General features: G+C 35.1%; 1 long non-coding RNA gene across 1 annotated transcript in view; it reads left to right on the forward strand.

The window, feature by feature from the left end:
• The window catches only part of LOC102158817, a 41,101-nt gene continuing 31,809 nt past the window's right edge, over nucleotides 11,346-20,637 (forward strand). The window contains exon 1 of the long non-coding RNA XR_299202.3: nucleotides 11,346-11,648. This is a non-coding gene — a long non-coding RNA (uncharacterized LOC102158817). The remainder of the gene's footprint in view (nucleotides 11,649-20,637) is intronic.

Raw genomic sequence — 20,637 nt, forward strand, 5'->3', positions numbered from 1 at the left:
CACTTTCATAATGGATTTTGTACTTAATTTATATCAAAGAAGTTACTTTGATAAAGAATTATAATTTGAATTACTATTTCTAAGCCCATTCTATTTCAGTATTTCTACACTGCTTCTCATATAACAGATGCAAATAGTCTCTTTGTAGATAATAGATCGACATAAACTTTATGTCCTTTTCTATAACCTGGTTCTGTTCTCCTTATGAGTGGTAGGAACGTTATTTCCAGGCAGAGAGAGATATTGTAACTGATGCTATGGTTGGTACAGAAAAATAAAATGGTAGTCATATGTTCTTTAAAAACTTCACTCAACAAATTATTAGCTAATTGACTCCAATAATACATAAAAAGAATTATGCAATATGTGATTAGATTATTGGAGGGAGGTACAGAGGTTAGGGTCAGAGAAGCAGAGACCAGAGAGGAGAATGCCAGAGAGGGAGATATACATGGTCATACCAAGATAAGAAACCAGATATCACTGATAGACCCCAAGCCAGGAGATCAGACTAGCCATATTTAACCTCTCCCCATCACACTGGAACAGTGGGAACAGAAAATGTATGCTGCTGTATATGGCCCTTGTACTTGCTAGTATGGGAAGATACAAGCCCTTTCCCCAAACACCTTTATGCCCACATACCATGTAGAGCATAAAAGAGAAAGATAGAATCAACCAAGAATAGAATTTAACCACTGAAACAAGAAAATAAATATTTAAAGGTGATGTCTTAAAATTGAGCATTTTTGTTTTAATGAAAAAGATAAACATTTTAAAGTGGCTATTTTAAAATTGAACGTTTCTATTTTATGTTCTACGTCTTTGATTCTCTTCCTCACCAACTCTTAAGTATCTTAAAGAAACTTCTGAAGAAAATTGAATCAATTTCAGAAAATCAAGTTGCCATATTCTATTCTCACCAGAAAAAATTTTTTTTTCAGTCAATAAAAAGACTACATTGGAGTTCCCGTTGTGGCTCAGCGTGTTAAGAATCTGACTAATATCCACGAGGATATGGGTTTGATCCTGGCCTTGCTGAGTGGGTTAACGATTCAGTGTTGCTCTGAGCTGTGATGTAGGTCTCAGATGCAGCTTGGATCCCACATTGCTGCAGCTGTGGTGTAGACAGGCAGCTTCAGCTCCCATTCAACCCTTAGCCTGGGAAATTCCATATACTGCCGCCCTAAAAAGAAAAAAGAAGGCTATATTTTGTCAAGGAAATAGCTCAGGAAGGACAAAATAATAAAAAGACAAAAAGATAAAAATTTGACTTGAAATATTAAGTGCTTACAATGTACCAAAATAACACAAGATAGTCTATCAGTTCACTATCTTGAAGGAAAACGTCCTAAAAAATGCAAATAAGGAAACAAAAAAATGGAAAAATTCCCAAAGTAATAAAAAAAAATTCTAAGATCTTAAAAAGGACAAAAGTTTTCAAATTGACAAATTTATTAGTTGTCAAACAGGATAAGTAAAATAATCCGCACCTAGAAAAATCACAGTGAAATACCAGAACAGCAATTAGGCACCGCCTAAATTTGTTTTTCATAGAGAAAAACGGATAACCTAAAGGTTGCAAGAATTTGAATGATATTAAGTTTCTTAATAATACTATGGCTGAATAAATATATATTTTCACACTTGAAGGTACTTGGAAGTTTAACCTCAATATATACATTCTTAAAAATACATTAGAGTTAACGTACATAGACAACTGAGGCATAAAATGAAGGACAGGAAGATATATGACAAAGGAGAACAATGTCTCCAAAACAGGAAGCAGTCAGGGTTTGCAGGATGACAGTTTTTCAGTAGCCTAATAAGTATTCTGTCCAGATTAGAACAAGATTAAGAGTTCAGAGAGAGAGAGAGAGGAGTGTGTGTGTGTGTGTGTGTGTGTGTGTGTGTGTGTGTGTTAAAGAGAAGGACATGTAGCCAGGATGCCATATATTCATTATAAGAGAGGCAATATGAAAAAAAAGTAAGATAAAGGTAGTATGAAAAAATAATACAACATATAGCAACCTGACACTTCAAGGGGAAAATACATGGTCCCAACATGAAAGAAATGTTCCATATTGGAAATCAAAATGAACGAACTTCACTAGAACAGAAGGGATTCCAATTCACAGAAGAGAGAAAAGGTGGAAGATGATAGGAATGACAAGAACGAATCTATTTCTCCCATTGTGAAGACAGCAAAATAAATTTAAAAAAATGAGGACAGAGAGTTCTCATTGTGGCTCCACCATCAGCAAACCCGACTAGCATCCATGAAGACATGGGTTCAATCCTTGGCCCTGCTCAGTGGGTTAAGGATCTGGTGCTGCCCTGGGCTGTGGTGTAGGTCGCAGATGCAGCTCGGATCCCGTGTTGCTGTGGCTCTGGAGTAGGCCAGCGGCTACAGCTCTGATTGGACCCCTAGCCTGGGAACCTCCATATGCCGTGGGTGTGGCCCTAAAAAGACAAAAACTACAAAAAAAAAAAATCAGGAAGAAACACAAACTCTATAAGAAAAGTGTACTTCAAATATGAAACTAATCAATATGTATCATGATTTTGATAAATTAATGGAGAATAAAGAAAAGTTATCTGAATTAATTCTAGAAATACCCTCATTTGATAGCAACTAGGCTCGCTGCACCTGAGGTGTTGAGAAGAAAATATAATCAAAGAAACTTACTTTACTCTGTCGGAAATTATATTTATTTCAGAATAAGAATGAAAACTCTTATTAACTATTGGATGAAACATAGCACAGATAACAGAGCCAAGGTGTGGTCTTTAAAGAACAAATGCTGTCCCTCTTGAGAATATTTTCACCAGAGAGTCTCTCTGGCAATAGGGAATGATTGAGATGGAGTTGGGGTGCAAGATGGTCATTGGATCAAAACCTGGATGGACCTACACATTAAGTGAAATAAGCCAAAGACAAATATTAAATGATATCATGTATATGAGGAATCTAAGAAAATGATACGAATGAACTTATTTACAAAACAGAAACGGACTCACAGACCTCAAAAACAAACATCAGTTACTAAAGGGGAAATGTAGTGGGGAGAAATAAATTAGGACTTTGAGATTAACATATACACACTACTATATACAAAATATTCAATAAGGACCTACTCTATAGCACAGGAAATTCTACTCAATATTCTCTAATAACCTGTACGGGAGTAGAATCTGAAAAGAATGCATATATGCATAACTGACTTACTTTGCTGTATACCTGAAACTATAATGACATTATAAACTATACCTTGATATAAAAAACTAAATTAAAATAATTCCATTCACTCTCCTTCAAACCCCTTTCTATTATCCTAATCCAATCCAATCCAATATAAACCAATCTGCTACCATTCCTTAGCTTACATTACCACTTATATGACCTTCATGACTCTATTCTTGCTTTCTACTCACAATGATTAAATAAAAGTAATGTTATTTTTATCCTGCAATATACAACTACTGAATGATTTTCCATTACTATTCCAAGACACCTCAAATTCTTAGTCCTTCTTGTGTACAATGTGCATCATGACCTTCCCCTGCCTTCTATTTTTTTCTTTTTAGGGCCACACCCGTGGAATATGGAGGTTCCCATACTAGGGGATGAATGAGAGCTGCAGCTGCCAGCCTAGCCACAGCCACAGCAAAGCTGTATCTTTAACCCACAGAGTGAGGCCAGGGATCAGACCTGCATCCTCATGGAAACCAGCAGGGTTCCTTACTCGGAGCCACAATGGGAATCTCTGCCCCTGCCTTCTGTATTGGTTTTAAGCTGCCCTTGTACATTTCCTTAAGCTTCTGCCATATTGGTCTTGTTTTAGCTTCTTTGAATACACAAAATTTACTCTTAGTGATTATTCTGAAATATTTTTGCTTTAAACCCTAACCTCGTGTTCTGATTACACATATCTCCAAAACTGTATTATTTTTTGTTGGCTTCCACTTATTTCCTCTAGAATACAGGGTCCATAGGTTCTGAGACCTCTACTAATTCAGACAATTTTGAGTTTCTATTGTTGAAGCCAAAGGTCAACATTCAGTTATTCGTTGTTGAATGGTAAATAACTTTACCTAATTTTTGAAACATTCAATGGTGCTGTACCTTCTTATTTACTAAACTGAAGAAAATACTGCATGTTGCATTAGGACCTGACACCACAAATATAAGTTTTTAAAAATATTGAAGAGAAAGGCATGATTACTTTTAGAAAAGTGTTGTTTTAAAGTACAGTTTGAAGGTATATAAAGGAGGGGGTAGCATTGGCAGATGCTGAACATTATGGCCCTCCTTGTGTAACAGAAGAAAAATGCAAAGCTCCCATAACAGTGTGATTTGGGAACTAACCAACAGACACAGTGTGGGGTCTTTTATGAGAAGAGCATCTGAGATGCTAAAATATTTCAGGATTGGGCCCTCTTTTTTTCTAATTCTGACATGGAAAAAGCACTCTTTTGAAATTCTAGTCTTTTCAGGTTGACCAGCATGGTTGCAAAAAGGAAAGATGTTTCTAGCCTTGCAGATTATCTAGGGAAGTTATTTCTCAGCTTTTTGGAAGAAGTTGAAGGCAATGGAAATATTAACAGCCTGAAAGGTGACCCACCCCTCTATGACTGAACAACACCAATGCAAAATACTCTTTTCTAAAACAGGTTGTGCCAATTGATGCTGCAGTTTTAAAATTCCAGTGGGGAGAGATCTCAGCCCAGCTGATTTAATTACTAGGCTTTGACCTTATTTGTTTAGATTTTGCTATATTGAATGTTGCTATGGAATCCTGCCTAAATTTATTTATTAGTATTGAAAGAAAAAATGATGGCACTATTTTTGTTAAAAATAACATTAACAAAAAAGGGATATGTACAGCTAAGAAAGATCTTATATTGGAAAGACCACTTAAAAAAATTCTCAGTTGCTTGTCTGGTCATCCAAGCCAAATGAAGAAAATTGTTGGTAATTAAAAAGTAATTCACTGAAGTGATGCAGCTGTAGCATTGGCTTTACTGCCAGACTCAGTATGATCTATAGAAGCAAATCCTAATTGTTTCAAGTGAAGAAAAAAAAAGCTTTACTCATGAGGATAGTCTGAAATGTTAATCTCATTTATAAAAACATAGGTGAATTTTTAGTAATGAAAATGTAAAGAAAGAAGGGTTTGCCAATTTTGCAAATATTAACCTCATGTATATGTGCAGCTGAATAATTATTTACAAATTATTCTAAAATAAGCATGTGGATTTTTATTCTCTATTGTATCTCTTGAGTTTAAATGGCTTGAAAATAAGGAAAAGGGAAAAAAAAGAACATTTAAATATTTAATTTATTTTGGCTTTTAAGTATTGAATACTTTAAAACTTGGTATTGGATCTCACCAAAGCTAAAAATATTTTATTGGCCTTCTTTAGGTATTTTCTTTACCAAGTATTGTTTCTATGCCTTTCAATCCAAAGGTTTTTGGGTAGTGAATATTTTTCATCCCCACCGAGGGTAAATATTACCTTCAGTTGGTATCTGACTTTCATTCTGAGTACACTGTGAAGCCATTAGATGGTTTGGAGTCAAGGAATGTGTCTGTTTTAAAAAGTGCATCCTTGTTGCTTTGCTAAGAATAAACTATAAAAGGACAAAGATGGAAGCAATAGAACTAGTTAGGAAGTTTTTGTGACCAAAGTTTGATAGTTAGCTGGAATGCCGCAGTATGACAATACCTTCTGTTTATGACAATTGTCTTTTAACATTTGTCTCAAAACTGGTCTCTTAGATTGATTGTGTTGGGATAATATATTCATAACTTTTAGAGCTCCTTACATTAAAATTTTGAAAGCGATCATTTTTTTTTTCTTTTTGGCTGCCCTGTGGGATATGGAGTTCCTGGGCCAGGGATCAGATATGAGCCACAGTTGTGACCTATGCTGCAGCTGCAGCAATGCCAAATCCTTATCCCAGAGTGGAATCTCCAATAAATGGTTTTTGTCAAGTAAAATATAAGCAGTATGACAATTTGGATTTCTTCTAATTTATCTTTCATATTTTAAAACAAAACTGTCCTATTTTTTCCATTTTTGATACTGTTCCTGAACTATTATCTCTGCATCTACTCAACATGATAATTTATACAAATACATATACTGGCAGGCAGTATAAAATGGTAGAGCAGGAAAATCCTGGGTTCACCTCCTCCTGTGAACATGTTAAATTTACAACTATATATAAAGCAACAGTCTTCGAGAATGACTTGGGACTAGCAGAAAAGAGTTCCCATAACTAAGTAAAAAAAAAGGCCAGACAGAGATAGATGGGAGGGGCAGAGACACATTCTGCCTGGGAACCAGACCCCTAGTATCCAAATTGTAAAGGAAGAAATAAAACTGTCACTGTTTGCAGATGATGTGTTACTATATATAGAAAACTCTAAAGACTCCACCAAAAACATTTAGAATTGATAAATTAATTCAATAAAATTTTAGAGTACAAAATTAATATACCAAAATTTGTCACATTTCTATACACTAATAGTGATCTATCACTGAAACAATTCCACTTACAGTAACACCTAAAAGAACACAGTACCTAGGAGTAAATTTAACCAAGGAGGTGAAAGATCTGTACTCTGAAGACTATAGGCTACTAAAGAAAGATATACCATACCCAAGGGCTGGAAGAATCAATATGGTTAAAATGTCCATACTTCCCATAGCAACTGACATATTCAATGTAAACCTTAACAAAATACCAGTGTTATTTTTCACAGAACCTGAACAAATCCTAAAAGTTGCATAGAAATACAAAAGTCCCCAAATAGCTAAAAGGATCTTGAGAAATAAGAACAAAGCTGGGGGTACCATAATCCCTGATTTCAAACTGGACTACAAAGCTATGAGAATCAAAATAGCATGGTATTGTCACAAAAACAGAAACATAGACCAATGGAAGAGAATAGAAAGCTCTGATAGAAACCTTTGCTGGAGTTCCTGTTGTGGCGCAGTGGTTAATGAATCTGACTAGGAACCATGAGGTTATGGGTTCAATCCCTGCCCTTGCTCAGTGGGCTAACGATCCGGCGTTGCTGTGAGCTGTGGTGTAGGTTGCAGACGCAGCTCGGATCCCACGTTGCTGTGGCTCTGGTGTAGGCCGGCAGCTATAGCTCTGATTTGACCCATAGCCTGGGAACCTCCATATGCCGCGGGAGAGGCCCTAGAAAAGGCAAAAAGACAAAAAAAAAAAAAAAAAAAGAAACCTTTGCTTATATGATCAATTACTTCATGACAAAGGAGGCAAGACTATACAAGGAAAAAAAAATACAGCCTCTTTGATAAATTACATTGAGAAAATTAAACAGCTATATGCAAAAGAAAAAAACTGGACAACTTTCTTACACCATATACAAAAATCAACTAAATGGACTGAATACTTAAATGTGGGACCTGAAACCCCAAAACTTCTAGAAGAAAACATAAGCAATATGCTCTTTGACATTGGTTTTAGAAATATATCTTTGGATCCGTATTCCTCAGGCAAGGGCAACAAAAACAAAAATAAAAAGGTGATTACATGAAACTAAAAAGCTTCTGTACAGTGAAGGAAATCACTCACAAAATGAAAAGGCAGCCTATTCCAGGGGAGAAAAATATTTGTAAATAATATATCCAATAAGAGGTTACTACCCAAAATATATAATGGATTCATACGACTTAATAACAGAAAAACCCAATCCATCAAGAAATGAGAAGAGGATAAAAAGATGATCAACATCACTTTTATCATGGACATGTAAATCAAAACCACAATGATATATCACCTCACACCTGTAAGAATGGCTATACTACTAAAGATATGTGTTGGAAAGGAAGTGTAGAAAAGGGAACTCTTGGGCACTGTTGGTGAGAATATAAATCAGTGTTGCCAATATAGAAAACAATATGGAGGTTCCTCAAAAAATTAAAGCTAGAAGGACCATATGATTATATAATTCCATTTCTGGGTATTTACCTGAAGAAAGCAAAAAAATTAATCTGATAAGATATGTTCACTCGTATGTTCACGGCAGCATGATTAACAAAAGTCAGGATATGTAAGCGACTTAAGTGTCTATCAATGGATATATATGCAATGAAATATGACTCTTAGACCAAACAGACCAAAATTATGCCATTTATGACAACATAGATGGATCTAGATTATATTATGCTAAGAGAACTAAGATAGAGAAAGACAAATACTGTAAGATTTCACTTATATGTGGAATCTAAATAACAAAGCAAATGAAGAAATGAAGCAAAACAGAAAAACCCTAATAGACACAGAAAACAAAGTGATTTCAAGAGGAAAGAAGAGTGAGTGAGGGGTTGGGTGAAACAGGCAAAGAAGATTAAGAGTTACACATCTTTCTTGGAGTTCCCGTCGTGGTGCAGTAGTTAACGAATCCGACTAGGAACCATGAGGTTGCGGGTTCGATCCCTGGCCATGATCAGTGGGTTAAGGATCCGGTGTTGCCATGAGCTGTGGTGTAGATGGTAGACGAGGCTCAGATCCTGCGATGCTGTGGCTGCGACATAGGCCGGCGGCTATAGCTCTGATTAGACCCCTAGCCTGGGAAACTCCATATGCTGCGGGAAGCGGCCCTAGAAGGCAAAAAAAAAAAAAAAAAAAAAAAGTTACACACTTCCAGTTATAAGTTAGTCATGAAGTAATATAGAGCATAAGGAATATAGTCAGTAATACTGTCACCATTGTGTATGGTGACATATAGTTACTAGACTTATCATAATCATTTTATAAAGTATTTAAATGTCAAATGACTATGTTATACACCTGAAACTAACATAATAGTGTGTATCAACTATACTTCAATAAAAAAATGCATGTATCTTAGACTTGATATTCATATACATGTATCAGGCACTTTATATAAACTGCAACAATCTTGTAAGGGACGTGTTATCATCCCCTTTCTAATGATGCAGTATGAAGCACCTATAAGTTAATCAACCTACCTAATTTTCTACTATTGAATGGCAGATTTGATATTCAGACCCAAGTCTTTTTGCTACCAGTTCTGCTACTTTTTTGCTTGAATTCAGTTGAAGTCCCTAGTAGTTGTGGCCTATTAATATAGCAGAATCTAAACAAAAGACTTACAGTAATTCTGAAATGCAAAATCATTTCCAAAATAAAATTTAAGATCCCCAAAGTTATGCCCTTGACTCAAAACATTTTCACTGAAATTTACATCTATGTACTCAACTATTTTCTAGCATAATGATATCTATAAAACACATATATGAAATTAGAAATAATCTAATCTAGGCTACAACTTTCAGTCCAGGAAACTAGATAAAATAATTGATAAAATATTTATTTTTTAAACATTGACAAACAGTGGTACATTTTATGTAGAAAATACCCCCAAAAAAGTATTCCTTATAATATTTTTTATCTCAGCCACCTGTCACAGGCTGTACATAAAAAATAAACCACTTTTACATCTGTACATGGTATCAACCTTTTCTCTATATAGTAGGAATTATGTGATTGCTGCTAGTCAAAATTATTTCTGAGATAGCACAGTCTTTCCTTTAGTATAACAATAAATATATCCACTTTCTGGCATTTAATGAGAAAGAAATTTAAGACTAACAAAATATTTGCTTTTACAGTTCATTTCTGTGAAAAATAGATAGTCTGTAAAGCCTTGTAAATCCACAAAAATAAAGGAATGCTAGTAATTTATCCAGCTATTGTCATATTCCTGATACACTTGAATAGGCTGTTACACTTGAATAACCAAAAGATATATGTTTTCAATTTATTTGTTGAAAATGTTGATGGATGTCTAAAGGAATTACCCACTGTTTTTCAAATAATTAATAAGTGAGGTATGAAAAGAGATATAATTGCAGTAAAATACAAATTTTTCCTCTAGGAAAAAAGTTGCCTTTTTATATTAGCAGAGTAGGTTGAAATTGATATGCATTTTAAAACAAAAGTATAATATAGATGACTTGTCCAAGAATTCAATAAAATAAGTGGTATCTTGGGTTAAGTTCAAAGCACACCTCTTCTAAAAATCAGTAAGTACTGCTGATATTTCCCTTGGAATTTTCCTTTATATTTTTGTTTTATTGGTAAATTTTTAAAAAGTTGTACATTATGTTACTGTAGAAAATGTAATCATAGTTCCTTAGAATTGTTAAAACACTATTTTTAATTACTTCTACATATATTTTAGCATTTATTAAAATATATGCTAAAGGACAGTTTCTAAGAAATCAGTAAGTTATGGCAAGATGTTTAAAATACCTATTTCTTTTAGAAAAGGTAATAAAACTTTCAATGAGTCACTGCAATGAAAACAGTTTTCTAAATGACATCTTCCTCAAATTCAAAATACATTCGAAAAATAAAATGCATATTAATTTGTCATAGCCATAGTCATTCACGTTTTCAAGTCTTCCTTTATAGTGGCCCATTTCTCCAGCTTTTGCATTTCTGACTCTAAAAGCTTGTACAATATCCTTTAGGATAGATACATTTGAAAATGAATAGAGTACTTGCAAGAACTCTTGACCACAAGATTGTGCTGAAACTGCCAATACTAACACCTTGGTTCAAGTCAAAATTTTCATAGGGGGTTCAAAGCATCATTGAAATACTAGGAACTGCTATATGACAAACCCTATAATCATACCTCATGACAAGGTCTTGGTCCGTTTATAGCTTGTCCCCCTCTCCTGTCATCTGAGTCATATTTACTTCCAGTATCTACCCTCCAAGGTTGTTATAGTCAACAAAGGAACTAATCACTACTAATTGTTGTCCATTGAACTGCCTTACCACGTTCCCACATTTATTAACTCTAGAAATCAAAATATTAAAACAATCAAAATCTTCAAAATTCATAATAGATATTTTTCAGTTTTATTAAAGAATGTTTAGCCTATAAATATCATAACTTTTACCTCCCATCATAATACATGATGAGATAAACTAGGAATATTCTTATGAACTCAAATGAACCAAACTACAGTTGTAAGTAATAAAGTACAATATTGCTTTCTATTGAGGGCGTCCTTTTGCATAGGCCACATTAACCAAATGTTGGTGGGCCATCACTTAGAAATCCTGCCATTTTATGTTCTTATTATCTGCGAAAAACTGTTGTAAAATACACTAGAGAAGTAGAAGAAATCTATTTTGATCTGTGTTTGAAAAAAAAACTATGAAACTAATTTCAAATCCCTACTAGTCTAGTTTAAGTCACTAATTTTCTCCCTTCCTCCTTCCTTATTTCTTCTCTCCCTCTCCTCCTCCCCTTCTCCTCTGTCTCTCAGTCTGTCTGTCTGTCTGTCTCTCTCTCCCTCTCTTGCACGCACATGTGCATTAAATCATTATGTTTTTTGAGATTCTCAGAGAGACTGGAGTTTTTACAATCTGCTAAAGCTCGAGAGAGGTTTTGTATTTTTCTCTACTCATGATAAGCCAAAGATGGCTTTGCAGCAGATGGCTTTGCAGCTTTGGGGATCTTCCTGAGAGAATGGAAACCCTCTCAGTGTCCAGACTTTGTAAGCAACAAGAAGATATATTTCCTCCTAGGATACAGCACCTACGCAGGGGGAATACCAACATGGTGAGTGGCCAAAAATCTGGTGGCGATCTGTATCTAAATTGAAATGACTAAAAGTCAATTTACTAAGCGGTAGAGGTATTAAATTATAAAATTTATGTATTTATCAAATATTACATTTTGAAGTATAGTATTTATAAAATTTACAACTTATACAGAATATAATGGCTTTAATAGCTTCTGAATTTTCCTTCTGAATTGTAATCGGTCAGTTCAGACTTGTTTAGTTTTTTTTTTTTTCAATTTGCCTGCAGTAGTTTTACCACACCAAGTCTACTGTGAGCAAAATACAGTATAATCTGATTTTTCTTAGATTTTTGACTTACTATATCTTTTGAAAATGTGCTTCTTATGAGTTTTTAAAATGTTTATGAAGGTTGAATGTCAATGCTTTATAAATCATGACACTTTCTTAACTTCAATACATTTTGTATTCCAATCCAGAAATACAACTGAATTGATCCAATGTATGGTTTCTATACATTGAAAAAGCATAAGACAATGTTCAGTGTCTGAAATATGAATACATACAAACTGACATTCAACTCAGATACCTCTTAAAGTTACTGATAAAAGGCCTGAGATTTTTTTAAAACCACATTCAAATTAAAAATGAACTGAACTAAAACCTTGAAAATATTCATAGGTTCTTGAAATCATCTTATCCAGGACAGTTTACTAGAAACTTTGTAAATATTTAACAGGAATATGTTTTGTGGTAATATGTAACTTGGTAAGCATAATGAGCTGTTTTGAGTGAATTTATCAACAGTGAAATTATTTAAAAAATAAATGGCACTTCCCCAAAGGGACACTTAGCAAAGTATCATAAATAAGCTTGGGCATTCATGCCACAACAAAAATGAGGCTTGTTTCCAGTAGCTTCCCTTATCTGTCCTTAACATTTTAGGTAAAGATTTATAATAGGCTGGATTCTTCCTTTGGAATGGAATATAGGAGGAAAATGTTTAATAAGTATAGAAAACAAATACAATTTAAAATTGAGTAAGTCATTTTGCCACATCAGAATATAATGAAATTACAAATAATGTACTTTTAATAAGTTATACAGCCACAATAATTATTTTCCCATCAAATGGCTCAGGTTTGTCTTGTACCCATACTGTAAAATTATTTTAAATGCTTGGGGGATAAAGAATAGGTGTGTTAGAGATTGTATTAGCTAGTTACTGATTCTTATAACATTAAATCTGTGGAAGAGTTAAAGCATCCTTATACCTCTCAACATGTAATTGTTGCTGAAGTATATCTGACATTTTTGGTCAAATATTACATACATTCTCCTTGTATGGAGAGGAAAGAGGAAAGAAAAGGATTGAGAAAATTATGGCATGCCAGAGTGTGATAAAAGACCTAATCAGACATGTATTTGACATTAAACTTGTGGCTCACTTCCTCTACTATTCAAACCATTTAACTAAGAGTATGAATTCACCTCCTTTGCAGTCTTTAGACAACTTTATTAGGGACCACTGTAAGAGTCTTCTTGCTTCTCTGAGATTACAACACACTTTTAACCCAAATCCAATAAATCATTCATATTTTCATGTTTATTGGCAATTTCAATTTAAGAACAGTAAACTTAATACTTACTATGTAGCCTTATAGCAAGAATAACATCACTGCTCAGTATCATTGCTAAAGGATTTTTTTTCTTTACAGTTTTTTTCTTCATGCTTTTGTTAGGCATTTTCTAAATCAGCTGCTGCTAAAACTGTCACTGAAGTGGTCCCTAGTTACACTGACATGATTTTATTTTATTTTTTATTGTTATTTCCCCAATACATTTTTTTCCTACTCTACAGCATGGTGACCCAGTTACACATACATGTACACATTCTATTTTCTCACATTATAATGTTCATCGTAAGTGACTAGACATAACATGATCTTATTTTAACTTGAACCTACTTTGCCTCCTGACACCTCAGTGTTCATTGTGCATTCTGCTCTAATGCTTCAGTTCTGTCACACTGGTTGTGACACTGTCCCTGATATGCAGTAAGCATGTCTGCAATTCTAGATGCTTTTGTTACCCAATCCTCTCTCCAGATTCCTAAGAAATATTCCTTTAAGACTTCAACACAACAATCAGCTGTTTAGGGTTTTATCAGAATTTGCCTAAATTTCCTTCTGTCTGGATCCCAAATGTTTAAAGGGGAATTCATATATTATGTAGGAGAAGATCTCTTTCAATTGAGAATTTTTATAATTCTGATTAATTATTACCTTTCAAGATTAACTTTTTCCACTTTATATCAAAGAAGAATGGGTAAGGGAATATTTCTTCTATTAAAATGACAATATCAGTTAATATTTTGTCTGTTGATCAATATTTTTCAAAAAAATTTTTTTGGCTGTGCTTGTAGTATGCAGAAGTTCCTAGACCAGGGATGGAACTGGTGCCACAGCAGTGACAAAGCTGGAGCATTAAAGCACCAGGCCACCAGGTTCAAAATGTTTTAATCAGCATATATATTCATTACATCATTTATATTTTTCCTGAAACTAATTGTATTATGCCTTAAAAAATACCTACATTTTGGGTAGTTCCTGCTGTGGTGCAGTGGGTTATGGATCAGGCACTGTCTCTGGGGCAGCTCAGGTTAGACTCCTGGCCTGTCGCAGTGAGTTAAGGATCTGGCATTGCCACAGCTGGGGCATAGGTCACAGCTGCTACTCAGATTTGTTCCCTGGCCTGGGAACTTCCATTTGCTACAGGTGCAGCCAAAAAACAAAAACCAAAAACCCTACCATTTGCAATATAAATCTACATGATATAAACACAGAAAGGATACTATATCAGCCATGATAGAAACACTCTAAGAGTAGGTATACAGTAAAATATTAGTAAGTCAAACAGATATATAATAACTCATTTGCAGCATCAGTTTCAAATCTTAAAAGTGAAAGCCCTTGGCAGTGATGTGCTACTCCTAGAACTATGTGTGACATTTGTTAAATTAGTGAAATGTTAAATATGTTTTCCTAAGGAAAGATAAATAAAACCTTGCTATGATAATCATAGTGGCAGTCACAGGGAACTCTACTATAGGAGAGGGGCGTGATGATATTTGGGGATCAGGGATTAAAATATGACATATGACTTGGGAAAAAAACTAAAATTTAATAAATATTTGAGATCACAGAAGAGAAAAATATTCCAGCAATATAAAGAAATTTGAATGGTTGTCTCTGAAACGAGGGCTTAGATGCTGTTTAAAGCTTTTAGTGTGTTCTCTTTCATACAAAGCACGCATACACACACAAAGAGTGGGTATCTGACATTTAAAACGCACAGATAAACTCAACATTGGAACCAGAGAAAGTGACCCTGTTTCTTAGTCCTAGGAAATATTGAGCATGTCTCTATAGGGTAAGAAACGAAACCAAATCAAACACCTTTACATATATGTATAATTCTATATATAATTCTATATATGTAATTCTAAGACAAAGCGAAAAATCAACCATACACTTTGGCTCATGGCAGATGGAAATTAACAGTCTAAACAAAATCTCTCACTCTTCCTTTTTCCTTCTTCCTTAGCCTTGCCCCACCCCTGTCCTCCTTAGGCACACCATTTAATGCATGCAAGAGGTATGTTTGTCCACTTTATGAATGTATCCGTTTATAATTTACACAAATGATAATTTTCTATAAATGTCCTTTCATTTTACTTTTGTTGCTCAACTTTTGTTTTATGAATTACGCATGTATGCATATTATTCTGCTATATGAGCCTATTTCACTTTTTCTTATTTCTTTTTTTTTTTTTTTTTTTTTGCTTTTTAGGGCCATACCCACAGCTTATGGAGATTCCTAGGCTAGGGGTTAGATAAGAGCTACAGATGCTGGCCTACCCACAGTCACAGCAATGCCAGATTCAAGCCACATCTACCACCTGCACCACAGCTCACACCGGATCTTTAACCCACTGAGCGAGGCAAGGGATCCAACCCACAACCTTATGGTTCCTAGTTGGATTCGTTTCCGCTGTGCCAGGACAGGAACTCCGAGCCTGCTTCACTTTAATTATTTTCTGTATTTACTCTTGGTTTCCAAACCTCACATCCATCAAATACTGGATTTTACTGTTCTTCTTTGACAGTTATTTGAAGAACAAGTGTATCATACACTTGAACTTATAAATGGAGAGATGACTCATAGTCATCATTGAGATGGAATTCCAATTCTGCAGAAACCAGTACTGACCCAGACAAATAAATAATTGAAGTGAAAAATATAGATCTGTGGGCCACTTCATGAAGCTACCATATTTTTAATATATCTTTTTGTGAAATCTAGCTTTTGTTGCAATTTCAAGAAAAGGATAGAATTGTATGAGACAGTGACAATTTTTTTAAGCCAATGCAATTTGACCTATCTTATCTGCTGCCTGTGGCATCCTCGCTTAGCACATACATTTTTAGTTATTCATTTTTAGAAAACTTTTCTTGTTTAAGCTCTAAATGGTTAGAGTTGATACTTTTTCTTTCATCTTGGAAATGCCATAAAATAAAAATTGGATCCATGTATATTTGAAAAGAATTATTTTGATTAGGTTTAGCTGCTATTCAAAAAATATAAAATTCAAAGTAATATTGCCTTAAACAAGAGAGAAGCTTATTTATCTATTAGAAAGCTCTTCCTATCAACTCCACCACTCTGGCAGAACATTTGAATCTCAAGCAAGGGGAAAGGGATCAGGTGGGAGCAAATGGAATGTTTGAGTCATCTTTGAAAGTTTCTAGGAATTTCATCTTACATCTTATCAGTCAGCACTTGTTCAGGTGGCCATGCAGTATGACTAAAAGAAGGCTCATCTTTATCTAGGCAGCTGTGCTCACAAGAAGATTAGGAAACTCTTTGATGCTACGGAGACAGGATGGTTCCTGAAAATATGGCCCATCTTTGTAATTCTTTGCACAGCTCTATGTCCTTAGCTTCTTTGAATCAAATCAGTTTATCCATTAGAGCTTTTTACTTCAGAATGAGCAGTTAAGCTACAGATTTTTTTTTTTTTTTTTTTTTTTGGTCTGTAGTTTTTTGAGTGATGTCAAGGATAGCTCTCTCATCATCTACTGTGCTTCTTGTCTTCAATTCTATTCAGATAACTTCTGCTCAGTCTCAGCTGCTTTTGGCAGCTCTGAAATGTAGTTTTGAGTTTGCGGATTATATTTATCTCCAAAATTATCTAAAAATGGAATTTTTGAATTCTTCAAAAATTAAAAAAAAATGGTTTTGTAAGGTTTCCAGAAGGATAAGAAGGAAATGCTAAAATACATCCTTGTTTAAAACAGATGTTCTTAACATATTTTAAATTCTGTTCCAGTGGAGGAGAAGAGGAGATAAGAGAGACTATTTCAGTTAGACTTGGTAAGAGGGTGTAATTAGCAAGAAGTCCCATAAGTTTTGTTACACAAGTACACAGATACCTAGTATATAATGTAAATATAATCTGGGTTATAAGAGATGGGGTATAGTAAATGGAAAGAGAATGTGCTTTAGATACCCATATTACTGAATCCAATACCCATTTGTGATGGGTAATTTTATGCATCAACCCAACCAACTAATGAGGTGCTCAGTGCTCAGATACTTAGTTAAACACTGTTTCTGGGTATGTCTGTAAGAATGTTTCTGGTTGATATTAACATGTGAACTGGAAGACTGTGTACAGAGATTTCTCTCCTTAATGTAGGTGGGCATCGTCCTACCCATCCAGGTCCTGAATGAAACACAAAGATGGAGGAAGGGAGGATTCTCTGCCTGACTGAAGAAACTGGAACATCAGTCTTCTTCTGCCTTTGGACTAGAACTTACACACTCAGTTCCCCTTGTTCTAAGTCCTTTGGTCTCAGGCTGGAACTTGTATCTTTGGTTCTTCTGGACCGCAGACATTTCACGCTAGACTGAAATTATACCTTTAGTTTTTCTAAGTCTCAAAACTGCAGAGAGAAGATTATGGGACTTCTTAACTTCCATAATCATGTGTGCCAATTCCTTATAAATATTCTTTTTAATAAGTATTAATTTATATTAATTTCTGTTTCACTGGAGAACCCTAATACACCATCTTGTAATGAACTGTGTGACTTACAGAAACTTCTTTTACCTAGTTTTTTTTTTATTTCTGAGTTTTTAAGACAAAAAAAATTACCCTCTTTTTTATAGCGTTGTTACAGCTCAATACATGGCATGTGTATATCATCTAAAGGTCATAACATCGCTCAAGACAGGTTTCAGGTAATGGGGAACACAGAAAGGACAATAATTTGGTGAGCATGAGCCCTTTGCTATATACTCCATTTTCTCTGTATCAGTTTCTTGGTCTAAAGCAATGCTGCATGAAATACTAAAGTGGTAAATAAGGCGTTCTATATGTTTGTAAATGGCCAAAAATGTTTGGTAGAAGCCTTCTCCAGAAGAAAGACAAATCCATATGTGATATAGGCTTTATTTCAGTGAGAATAAAATTCTGCCCTTTCCATGACTTGAGACATCACGTTTAACTAAGCATTTGATTTACCACGTAATTGATTAGCAATTGACCAAATTATGGTGTCACTTGAGGGCTTAGTGTTGTCTCTACTTTGGGAAGGGGGTAAATATTTGTAACTATAGCCACAACATTCTTGTTTGTTGAGTCAGTCAAGGTTGTTGACCCCAGGCATGGCTATCATGGCAGTATGAATGCTTAGTTCACAGGCCCAGTGGACAGGGACAGGTAAAGCTAGAGAGACAGGTTTGCTGATATCCTTTGAATGGGTCAACTTGTCCACTTGATTATGTGATTTTCCTTGCACTTTGTCGAGCTTTCACATGGGGCATACATATCTTTACATCCTATGCCCCTTCAGAAATATTCTCCCATGCACCACTTATCCAGGCTTTCTTGTATCAATCCCTGCCCCCCACTTTGTTCTTTCCAAATCCATGACTATTAAGCTAAATCATTGACCACTGCTCATGAATCATTGGAGATCTATGTCTCTGGCCATCTCTCTCTCTTCATAAAATTAACAACCAGGTAGAGTGTTTGAAGTTTTAGATATTCATTTATAAAAAGGTAACATACATTTAGTGTCACATTCTTTTACGGTGACCCTAGAGTAACTCTTATATGGTACTGTCCCTGTGAACTTTCCTTTTTTTTCTCCCCCTTTTGGCTGCACTTGCAGCATGCAGAAGTTCCCAGGCCAGGGATCCAAGTTCTTAACTGCTAGGCCACCAGGGAACTCCCCCTGTGTACTTTCAAGTAGTGCCACTGCATTATTAAAAAAATCTATAAATGAACCCCAATTTTTGTTATAAGCTGCTACTCATATGAAATTCCCCAAAAGTCCATGCATGTGGGTTGAGAGAGAGAAGGCAATATAAAACCTTTCTGCCATGACTATTTAAACACCATCTAATCTGCTACTTTATATTATCCATGTATTACAGCCTAGACCTGTTGTAAGGCATACTTCTATTCTGGGACCTACTCAAAAATTTCAGTTTCTTGGTTAATCAATATACAAATAGCGCTTCCCAATTCCAAAGAGGTCCTCTCAGTACTGTATCTCTCTCTTGGTGGTTGGAGAGGCTTGGGGAAGGTAGTTGTCTTTCAACCTGGAAGTGACCTTTCAACATTTTCCTGCCCATTGAATTTCAAGGGGACTTATTCTCCATCTTTTGCCATATATAAGTTTTAACTAGATATCTAGAATAGTTGCTACATCCTAATAACCATGTCCAATCAGCATATCCTAAATGTAACAAATCAATATAATAGACCATTCTTGTCGATAGAGAGGTGAACAAGGTTGCTCCAGAGTAGAAAATGGTATAGAATTAGAGAGTTATATAGTTATGAAGTAAGGCAGTAAAGACATATTACTGGCATGTTCGGCTGAAAGAAAAGTGCTTTTGATGTTCCTTACAACCAAATATAGAGAAAATCATTTTCCAGATCAATAGCTGCATACCAGGTGCCTGCTGAGGAATATGTTAATTTATTCCAGCTACAAAACTTCAACTGTAGCAACAGCTGCAATTAGAGTCAATATGTGATTGAGATGATGATAATCCATTATTATTCTCCAAGATCCATCTGGATTGTGCATGACCCAGATAGGCAACTTGAATGAGAATGTAGCATGAATCACCATTCTTGCACTTTTAAAGTCTTTTAAGATTGTCACTTATTTCTGCAATACCCTCATGATTGATTTAAAATCAATCTTTTGCTAGATAGAACCAATTTTAGTGGCTTTCATTTGGCCTTTCTTATTAAAAGAGCCCAGTTAATCAATGTGCAAATTCTGCCAGTTGCTAAGTGTGACTATTTCAAATTATGGGAAATAGCCACAGTTTGTGTTCAGGGATTCATTAAGTTATCTGTGAAATGAGAACAAGCCAAAACTCTATTGCTCACTTGATCTTCATAAGCCTCAAATCTGACTAGTGGACCACAAAGGCATTTCAGCTCTCCAGGTCAAGGTCATTTTGGAAACATAGTCCAGCAATCCCTTAAAAAACTGATTATTGTTCTTTGCCAATGCACAGCTAACCTTGTAAATGGCCATAGGGTATATGGGTAAAGGCAGAAAAAATGTGAATATTCATTTTGAGGGGGCAGGATCCTTCCTTAAGGGGACCTGACCTCCACTTTAAATCAAGAGACTATAGTTCTGTAAACTGGCTAAAGTCTGAGGATCCATCTAGAGGTTGTGGCCTTCTATTATGGTGATTAAAATGCTTTTGTTAATGAAACTTGGAATTTAGTTACTTATACAAATTTAGTTGGCTACACGTATATTTCACTTTAGAAATACAATGTTTGGCGTTCCTGTCATGGCACAGCGGAAACAAATCAGACTAGGAACTATGAGGTTCTGGGACTGATCCCTGGCCTTGCTCAGTGGGTTCAGGATCCGGCATTGCCTGTGAGCTGTGGCGTAGGTCGCAGACACGGCGGCTCGG

This window comes from Sus scrofa, chromosome 11, assembly GCF_000003025.6.
Source record: "Sus scrofa isolate TJ Tabasco breed Duroc chromosome 11, Sscrofa11.1, whole genome shotgun sequence".
In the NCBI taxonomy this organism is placed as follows: Eukaryota; Metazoa; Chordata; class Mammalia; order Artiodactyla; family Suidae; genus Sus; species Sus scrofa.